Raw genomic sequence first — 8,875 nt, forward strand, 5'->3', positions numbered from 1 at the left:
ATTTCAATAATAAAAATAGGAACCGAAACTCTGATATATGAATAAATGGTGAAGACATTCGTGGGGATAGGATAGGGCTTAAAAAAAAGCTGTGCTGTGGTGAGTGTGCAGTCCCCCAGCATCTGTCTTAGACGCAACTCATACCAGACTCATGTCAGCAAGACAAATTTCATTCTCCAGCTTTTAATGGGCTGAATCTCCTGACTTGCTGGACTATGATTGAATGAAAGCCAGATACATAATTGATTTGCCTTTGTATTTCCAGAACTAAATCAGCGCCTGACACTTACCAGATATTTGATATGTGTTTGTTGAACTAAACTGGTTGCTGTTGTGTGAGCAAGGGCTGGCTTTGGAACCACACAGGCCTTTGTCTGTGGAGAAGGTTTGGTTTTTTTTAAAAATTTCAACAAAACAACTCCCCTCCCCCAGCCCAAATACCAACTCCACAAACAGATAGCATGTTGTACTTGCTACTGCAGCACAGGGTTGAATGGTGAATTAGATTCATATAAGGCAGGAATCTTACCCAAGATTTCGAATGACTAGCAAAAGGTATCAGAAAGGAGATTCCGCAAACACCACAGTGGTATCTGAGGGAATTAACTGTGAGTGGTCAGAGAGTCCGGGAAGTCCACTTTGCTTGGTGGACTTTGTTTTTTAATTTTGCTAGTCATGTAGTCAGAGGGCCTAGCTTTTGTTCTCCATCCAGCTCATTAATCCATCAATTGAAGAGTTATTTACAGTGAGCATTTAAAACAGTTCAGGTATATGATGCTGAAAGAATTCTTTATGTAAGTCCTGGAAGACTTTCTTTTATCATATAGCTAGAAAATTCCATCAGTGTTTATAAGGAGATCTAGTTGATGTCAAGGAGGAAGGGACCAATATATAGATTCATTATTTGTGCTTTTTCATCTCTAACATGCATTCTGAATACTTAAGTATAATTTTAATATAAAGAATATATTCTTTGATGCCTGATGCCTGTTCTTTGAACAAAATATCCTATTATTGTAAATGAGGGTTAGTGCAGAGTGAAGACCCAAAGCCCATAAGTAGGCATCTGGACACCCCCTTATTGAAGGGTCGCGGGAAGGAGATGAGCCAGTCAGGGTGCAGGGTAGCAATGATGAACTTAAATGCGCTTCTTCCCCCACTATCATGATCCCAATTCTACCTTACAAACCTGGCTACACCAGATGATGTACATTGGTACACATAGGAACTGGAAACACAGGGAATACAGGACAGATGATCCCTTCAGAACCAGTGGTGACAGTAGTGATATGTGGAGGGTGGAGGGAAGGTGGGGTAGAAAAGGGGAACCAATTATGAGGATCTACATATAACCTCCTCCCTGGGGGACGGACAACAGAAAAGTGGGCGATGGGGGAAAATCGCACAGTGTAAGATATGACAAAATAATAATAATTTATAAATTATCAAGAGTTCATGAGGGAGGGGGGAGTGGGGAAGGAGGGGGAAAATGAGGAGCTGATATTAAGGGCTCAAGTAGAAGCAAATGTTTTGAGAATGATGATGGCAACGAATGTACAAATATGTTGGACACAATGGATGGATGGATGGATTGTGATAAGAATTGTACAAGCCCCCAATAAAATGATTTTAAAAAGAGTATATTATTACATTGGTATAATCTTCTGGTTTTAACTAAATAGTTATAATTCTACTGGAAATTGAGTGTAATGAGGGCTTTCTTCACCAGTGCATCTCCAGTGTCATCAACAGATCAGGGCATGAGTTTGCTGAATGAGTAAAAAAGTGAACCTACACATTCTTTATAGTTTCTTATCGTCCAGTAAAATACAAATCAAAATCACACAGTTATCTGGGTAGATACTGAAAAATCATATAAGAAAGTATCTATTAGATACACTGGCCAATAGATCAGGACAGAACATTCAGAAATGAAAACATCTGCATACAGACAACTAATTTTTTACAAAGGCCCAATAAGCGTTAAATGGGAAGGAGATGCCTTCTTCAATAAATGGTGCTGGAAAAACTGAATATCCATCTGCAGAAGAAGAAAACAAGGTCCACATCTCACCCAATACACACACACAAACTCAAGGATGGTTAAAGACCTAAAAATAAAACTCAAAGCTATCAGGGTCATCAATGAGAAAATTGGGACAAACCTAAGTGCCCTCGTACAGGAGTACAAGGGCTCCCAGAGATAACAAAGGAAGCATTCTCTGTGAAAAACAAAATAGATGAGTGGGACGTGTTAAAAACAAAACACTTGTGCACATCAAGAGATTTTATTAAAATAGTAAAAAGAGATCACACAGATTTGGAAAAGATATTTAGCAATGACATGACATACAAAGGACTAATTACTATAAACGACAGTATGCCACAAGCCTACAACAAGAAAGAACACCTAACAAGCCTCTGAGAAGGTGGACAAAGGAACAGATGATTCACAAGGGATGCCACCCAAGTGGATAATAAACAAATGAGGAGATGCTCCCAGCCACTAGCCATCTGGGAAATGCATGTTAAAACAACCATGAGATACTAACACCCATAACCATAGCCCAATTAAAAGAAAAGAAAAAAACAAAACAAAAACAGAACGACAAATGCTGGAGAGGGTGTGGTGAGATTAGAACTTTGATTCACTGCTGGTGGGCTTTTAAAATGTCCGGTCACGGTGGAAAGCAATATGGAGATTCCTAACACAGATGGAAACTGAAACACCATATGACCCAGCAATACCATTACTGGGCATACTTGTATACCCCAAAGAAATAAGAAACTGATCACGAACAGACCTGTGCTCCCCCATGTTCATTACAGCACAGTTTACAATAAGAAATTGGAAACAGCCTAAATTCTCACTAGTAGAATAGTGGATTAAAAAAACCCCAAAACACTCTAGTATATACACACAATGGACTACTATGCACCCCTAAAAATGATGAAACCGTGAAACACCTAAAGTCTTGGAGGGATCAGAAAAGGATAAATACTGTATGAGTCCACTTATGTAGAGTCCACTTATGTAGCAACAATGACAGAACGGCAATAAGCTCAGGCTTGCAGGACATCTAGTCTGCTGGCCAGGGTGCTCAGACAGTCTGGTAGAGAACCTGACTGGTGCCAATGAACCATACATCAGCCTCTTTTGGGATGTTTCTTAAAGCTCACTTTGCCGGAGGGCACCTCATGTCAGCTGGGATGAAATGGTTAAGGGAAGGGAAGAGGATATTGTCTACGCAGTGGCTGCCATGTAAACTCTATCATGAGCTTCCCAGGGACAGGTAGACAGAAGTGTGAGAGATACTGATGGGTACACAAGCCAGGAGAAGGGACCGAGAGCAAACATGTCTGTTGGTAGGAAACACAGGAGGACCGACTTAGCAGTGGGGAAGAATGACTAAAAATGCTTTGGGGAACCCTAAGTGGGGAGTATCCCTGGAGGCATGCATTGAATGGGCCACAGTGGCCCGGGTTTCTGGGTGCAACCTGGGAACCCTGGTGGGCTGCCATGGAACAGTGGGGCGTTGAATCCTGCATCTTCAGGGGGCACGGCGTGCTCCAGGGGCTGCATCAGTGAGCTCTGATGTGGAAATCCACTGGGCGAACTGGACTGTACCTCAGACACATTTGTAACCTGGAGACTTAAGACTGAAAATTCCTTGTGTCTGAGGAAGTGTACGACAACTGGACCAAGATTGTGAAACTGTTGGTAGGCAGACAATCATGGTCTTGCTACATCAATGCCCTAGTTGCTGTATTAAGGTATATATTATTCCAGCAAACCTGTGACTGACATTCTCAGTGAATATTAATGTAAATTTCCCTAACAATCAACTCCCATTAATTGTGTAAATACCATCCAGCCATGAAAGGATTGATTCTGTACAAATGAATAATTCAGGTACTGTGATATGGAATTAGCCTACAGTGGTCCAATATTCCTCTCTCAACAGGCCTTTAAAACAATACCAAGGACTAATCAAAGACAATATTGACAGAAAATCAGTATGCCCCAGGGGTATGATCGATAAGATGCTCTCCTATAAATTAACAAGGAGGTTATGAAAGAGAGCCAAAAGCACATCAAAAAACAACAACAAGAAAACATAGATCGAGGAATGGGTTTGGGGCTCTCACTAAATCCTACTTCCAATTAAGAACAATTTCTTCTTATATCATGGCCTCAGCTCAATACTTTCCCTCAGGAGGTGGACAAAGGAGATAGGGGTGCTATAGCAAAGTGTGGCGAAGAAATGAGATAGTGCCGGGCTATCAGATAAAATAGCTTCTGGGGTCTTAAAAACCAATTTCCAAACAAGTAGCCATCTAAGTGAGGTGTCAATTGAGTCCACATGGAAGAAGCCCACCATCCTCAGTTATTGAAGGATTGTAAATCTTATAGTCCAAAGTCGAAGGAGGGATTAGTATCAGAGCCTAAATTATTGTGAGAATCGGTTTGCAGAATCTTATGGATGACAGTGGGAACCCAAGATTCGTTCATAAAAACGACATGGGAAATAAGCCTCCTGTGATTTCCCTCTATCTGTAACAGAGGGATGGGAGGAAAGTGGTTACTGAACAGAGGGCATTGGAGAGATGAATGTAGAAGATCAGAATGATAAACTTGACCAGTTAAAACCTTGTCAGTTGCTCCCCGCTCTGATGCACGCTAGGCCTGATCTGGTTTTCAACATTGTATGCATATTTTGTTTTATGTTTGTTCTTATTGGGGTTTATCTCAGACGTGTTATGACATTGAGGGTCAGCTTCTTTAATTTGTGGTATTTGATTTTCTATTTCTCAGTATGTGAAACCTAGGATTGATGAACCTACAGGGACAGCAAGTAGAATAAAGGTTTTATTTTGGGGGGTATGTACAGTGGTTGTGGTGGTGGAGGTAAAAGGGAGCTGATGCCTGGGAGTTCAAGAAGGAAGAGATTGCTTTGAGACTGATTGTGGTAACAATTGTACAATACTGCTTGATGTAATTGAACTATGCAATGATAGGATATGTGTAGTAACTCCCAATAAAATGATTTTTAAAATGAAACAAAACAAAACATTTAAAATTAAATGAAGAGATAGGGCCAAAAGAGCCAAAAGTTTCATTATCTGGTAGCAAATAGCTCAGGGTACAAAATTCAGAAAATTAAAATACAGATAAAATTTCCCAAAGTAAAAAAACAAAACAGAAATAAAGGCGTACCTCTTCCTTATTGGGAAGCAAAAGGAAGTATCTATTAGTTAAATGAAATGTCAAATATCCAGCGTCTCTTTGATATTGCAGGGACTGTATTGAAAGCCAGGAAATAACATGGAAAACAATGGAGTTATTGCTTTGAAATGAAATGAAAATAACAATGGCAACAAGAAACCCTCATAAGATATTTCTTTAGAATTGCTAACAATAGCACCTTGCAAAGAAAAGAAAAATTAAAGTTATGGCTATGAAAGAGGAAATAAGTCCATTTTTTATAGAAGTCAATTATCTGTTTACCAGTGATTCTCAACATCCTAATGCCATGACTCTTTTATACAGTTCCTCATATTGTGGTGCCGCCCCCAACCATAACATTTTTTTTGTTGCTACTTCATAACTGTCATTTTGCAACTTTTATGAATTGGGTGACCCCTTTGAAATGTCATTTTAACCCTAAAGGGGTTGTGACACACAGGTTGAGAACCTGTGGTTTAGACTATCCCAAGGTATTAACTAAAGAAATTATAAGGGGAGAGTAAACTAGTACAGGAAAATTGCAGCCTCTAAAGTGAATTCGATAGTATTCGTTTCACACTGATAATATTAATGAACAACAATCCAAAGAGGCAATGAATAGAGTAATTATTTGATATTAATGTCATTCCGGGCATATGGAATTCATCACAGTATAAAATCCCACACTATGGGAGAGTGGAAAAAGACATGTACAAATAAAGTGATGGGTCCCACTGGCAGTCGAGATGCCCATTTTTCTTGTTTTTTAAAAATAGACATTACAACCTAATGACTGTGACAATTCAATTTTTTTGAATGAAAGAACAGTGATTTTTATCTTGGAAATATGTATGACTAATAATACTGCTAAGCATTCTTTAAAATAAAAATATGATACTGAGGGGGTCCCCACCAGATTTAACAAATATATTTCAAAATCAAAATCTATTCTAAATAGACCTTTATTAGAACTGACATATTAGGCTTGCTATAGCATTTTTTAATGATATTGTAGAATGAAACTTTCTGGGAAAGACTTGAATCACCCTGTTGACCAGGGTAGGGTAATGGAAAGATTCTGCATCAGAACAATAACTGTGGTTATTGTTATTGCTTTGTCATGCCTTGATGGTGAAATTATGAATATTGAAAATATCTTTCTAGTGATTTGACTTTATTCATTTGCAAAATAGGATATTCTGCCTCGTTTAGCCCAAATTTATTGGTAATATCATATGACATTGTGTGGCATGCTTAATAAATCATTTATATTTTTCCTCATACTGTAAAAGAATTATATAATCTAGCGAAGAACGTTATTGTGAGAGAAAGAACACAAATTTAATTCTTCTCTCATTGGTCAAAGAAGGAAGTGTGGAGACTCACTCAGGTAAATTCATGCCAGCCCTCAAACACTAAATGAATTTCTGTTGGAAGGAAGAGTCAATATAAAAGAAAGTCAAGTGGCAGAAACTGTCATATCATACATTTTGACTATTACAGAAATGCAGGTTATGAAATGCAGGTTTATAAGTTGGTGGACATTTTAATGTATAGAAATAACTTTTGCCATTTAAAATAAAATATAGCAAACACAGAAAGCAGAGATGTAAAAGATGGGGGAAGTTCAATGTAACAAACGAACTTGCTGAGTTATCTTACTACTCGACTATATAAACATCTATAAAAGTGAGCCCTGGTTGATATGAACAGCCAATTGACATATAAGGAAATCATCCCTTGGGAGGGGGGCATTCTCAGCCTTCGTAGTAATTAGAAAGCCAATTTAAACATGTTGGGATTATCGTTTACACATTGTACTTAAACTATTAAACTATCAAAAGAAGAAACAAGCTGATGTCACCCAAATTTTAAACTATCAGAAGAGGGGGAAAAGTTAATATCACCAATGTTAGTGAGGCATTTTAAAAATTCAGCGTTTCAATCATCCTAAAATAACACGTTTAACATTTTAATTTCCACAGAATATGTATGCCTCTCATGATAAATAGCATCTTAACACTCAGTCACTGTTGAATTGGCAGGTTCTTTGGTTGTCTTGGCTCTCTAGGAGTCCTGGTGGTGGAATGGTTACGTCTTAGGCTGTGATCAACGTGGTCAGCAGTTCGAAAGCACCAGCATCAGAACCGACTGCTATTTAGACTGGACTTTCTACTCCCATGAACAGATACAGACTCGGAAGCCCACTGAGGGTTGCTACAACGAGTCAGCACTGAGTGGAGCTCAGTGAGTTGTTTTTTTTTTTTTACGTGGTATACAAACCAATGGTTTGTCTTATAGCCAATGGTGAAATGTAGTGATCATTGTTACCCTTGTACTTCCCATTGATTTTACTTTGTCGGGAGCAGGCTGGAAATCTATTAAAAGGGTCATGACACTTTCGTCTGGGATATATGCTTCTAGAAACATTTTCAAATGAAAAACCTCACATTTAAAATGAACTAATAAATGATACATAAGTACGAAAACATATCCATTGCTTTGGGAATGATCCAATAATCAGTGGTGTATCAACATAAAGAATAATATATCAATATTAGAGTTACAAGCATATAGAGGATGGTGATCCGTGAAAATGCATTTATTAACCACTCCAAATTAAACAAGACTATCATAAATTGTAGAAACATTTATTCAAACCTGTGAAAGTAGCTTATGTGCATAAAATGAGAAGAAACTTTGAAATTGTAGGCATAAAATGTGAGGCACATAAAAAATTTTTTGTTAACTCAATTGAGTTCATAAAAATGCCTTTTTACCAGATAGCTCTAGGGAAGGAAGGCTATGTCTTGTAATATATCCAAGGAGCTATTTAAAATTTCAGTTTCACATTTGGGGGTGGGGGGAAGCAGTACTCAAATCTTTCCATATTCCTCTGGAGGCCAACTAGTCAATTTAGAAACTCTAATATAGTGCCACATTTCAAAGTTGAAAACACATCTCAAAATGTTATGTCCCAATGAAAACACTTAAATTTATATTTTCCTTTCCTTCATAGTTGGAAGAAAACTGAAATGTTGTTTAGATTAAATTAAGCTTTTGTTTTCCTTCCCAATGTGACGAGGGATAAAAACCCCCTTTAAAATGCCTCCAAGGTCTCTTTTTTTAGCTGAGGCAAATGACAGAATTTACTTTTTTAGTTTCTATTTTGTGATCTGAGGCAAATGCCAGAATTTTTTTCTTTTTCTTTTTGAGAATTTCAGTACCGTGATAAAGTAGTTTTAGTACCTGAATGGATTCTCTAAAATCTTCATTCCTGATCTGAGGTACCATAAATCCAAGGTAATTTGACTGGAGCAACTCTGACATGATCCAACACCAATCAGTCTGATTATGAAAATTGTAAAATGTCTTTAGAAATCCAGTATTGAACAGGGACCTCTTATCTACAAATAGTTCGCAATAAGATGAATTATTTGCCTTCATTATATACCTAATTCTCAGAATTTAGATTTTAAAATAGTAGTGTTAAAATCACGGATACACCCATAACATCAGTGCTCTTAAAAACCATTAGTTTGAGACCAAAAGGTCAACAATTTCTTTAAAGCAAAGATGAGAATACAGGAAAATAGGGAAGCGAGAGTCCTGGAAAGGGAACAGACTGACCACAAGTAAAGATAAAGC

Source organism: Echinops telfairi, unplaced genomic scaffold, assembly GCF_000313985.2.
Source record: "Echinops telfairi isolate 266 unplaced genomic scaffold, ASM31398v2 ScPeMD7_53;HRSCAF=182, whole genome shotgun sequence".
Taxonomy (NCBI): Eukaryota; Metazoa; Chordata; class Mammalia; order Afrosoricida; family Tenrecidae; genus Echinops; species Echinops telfairi.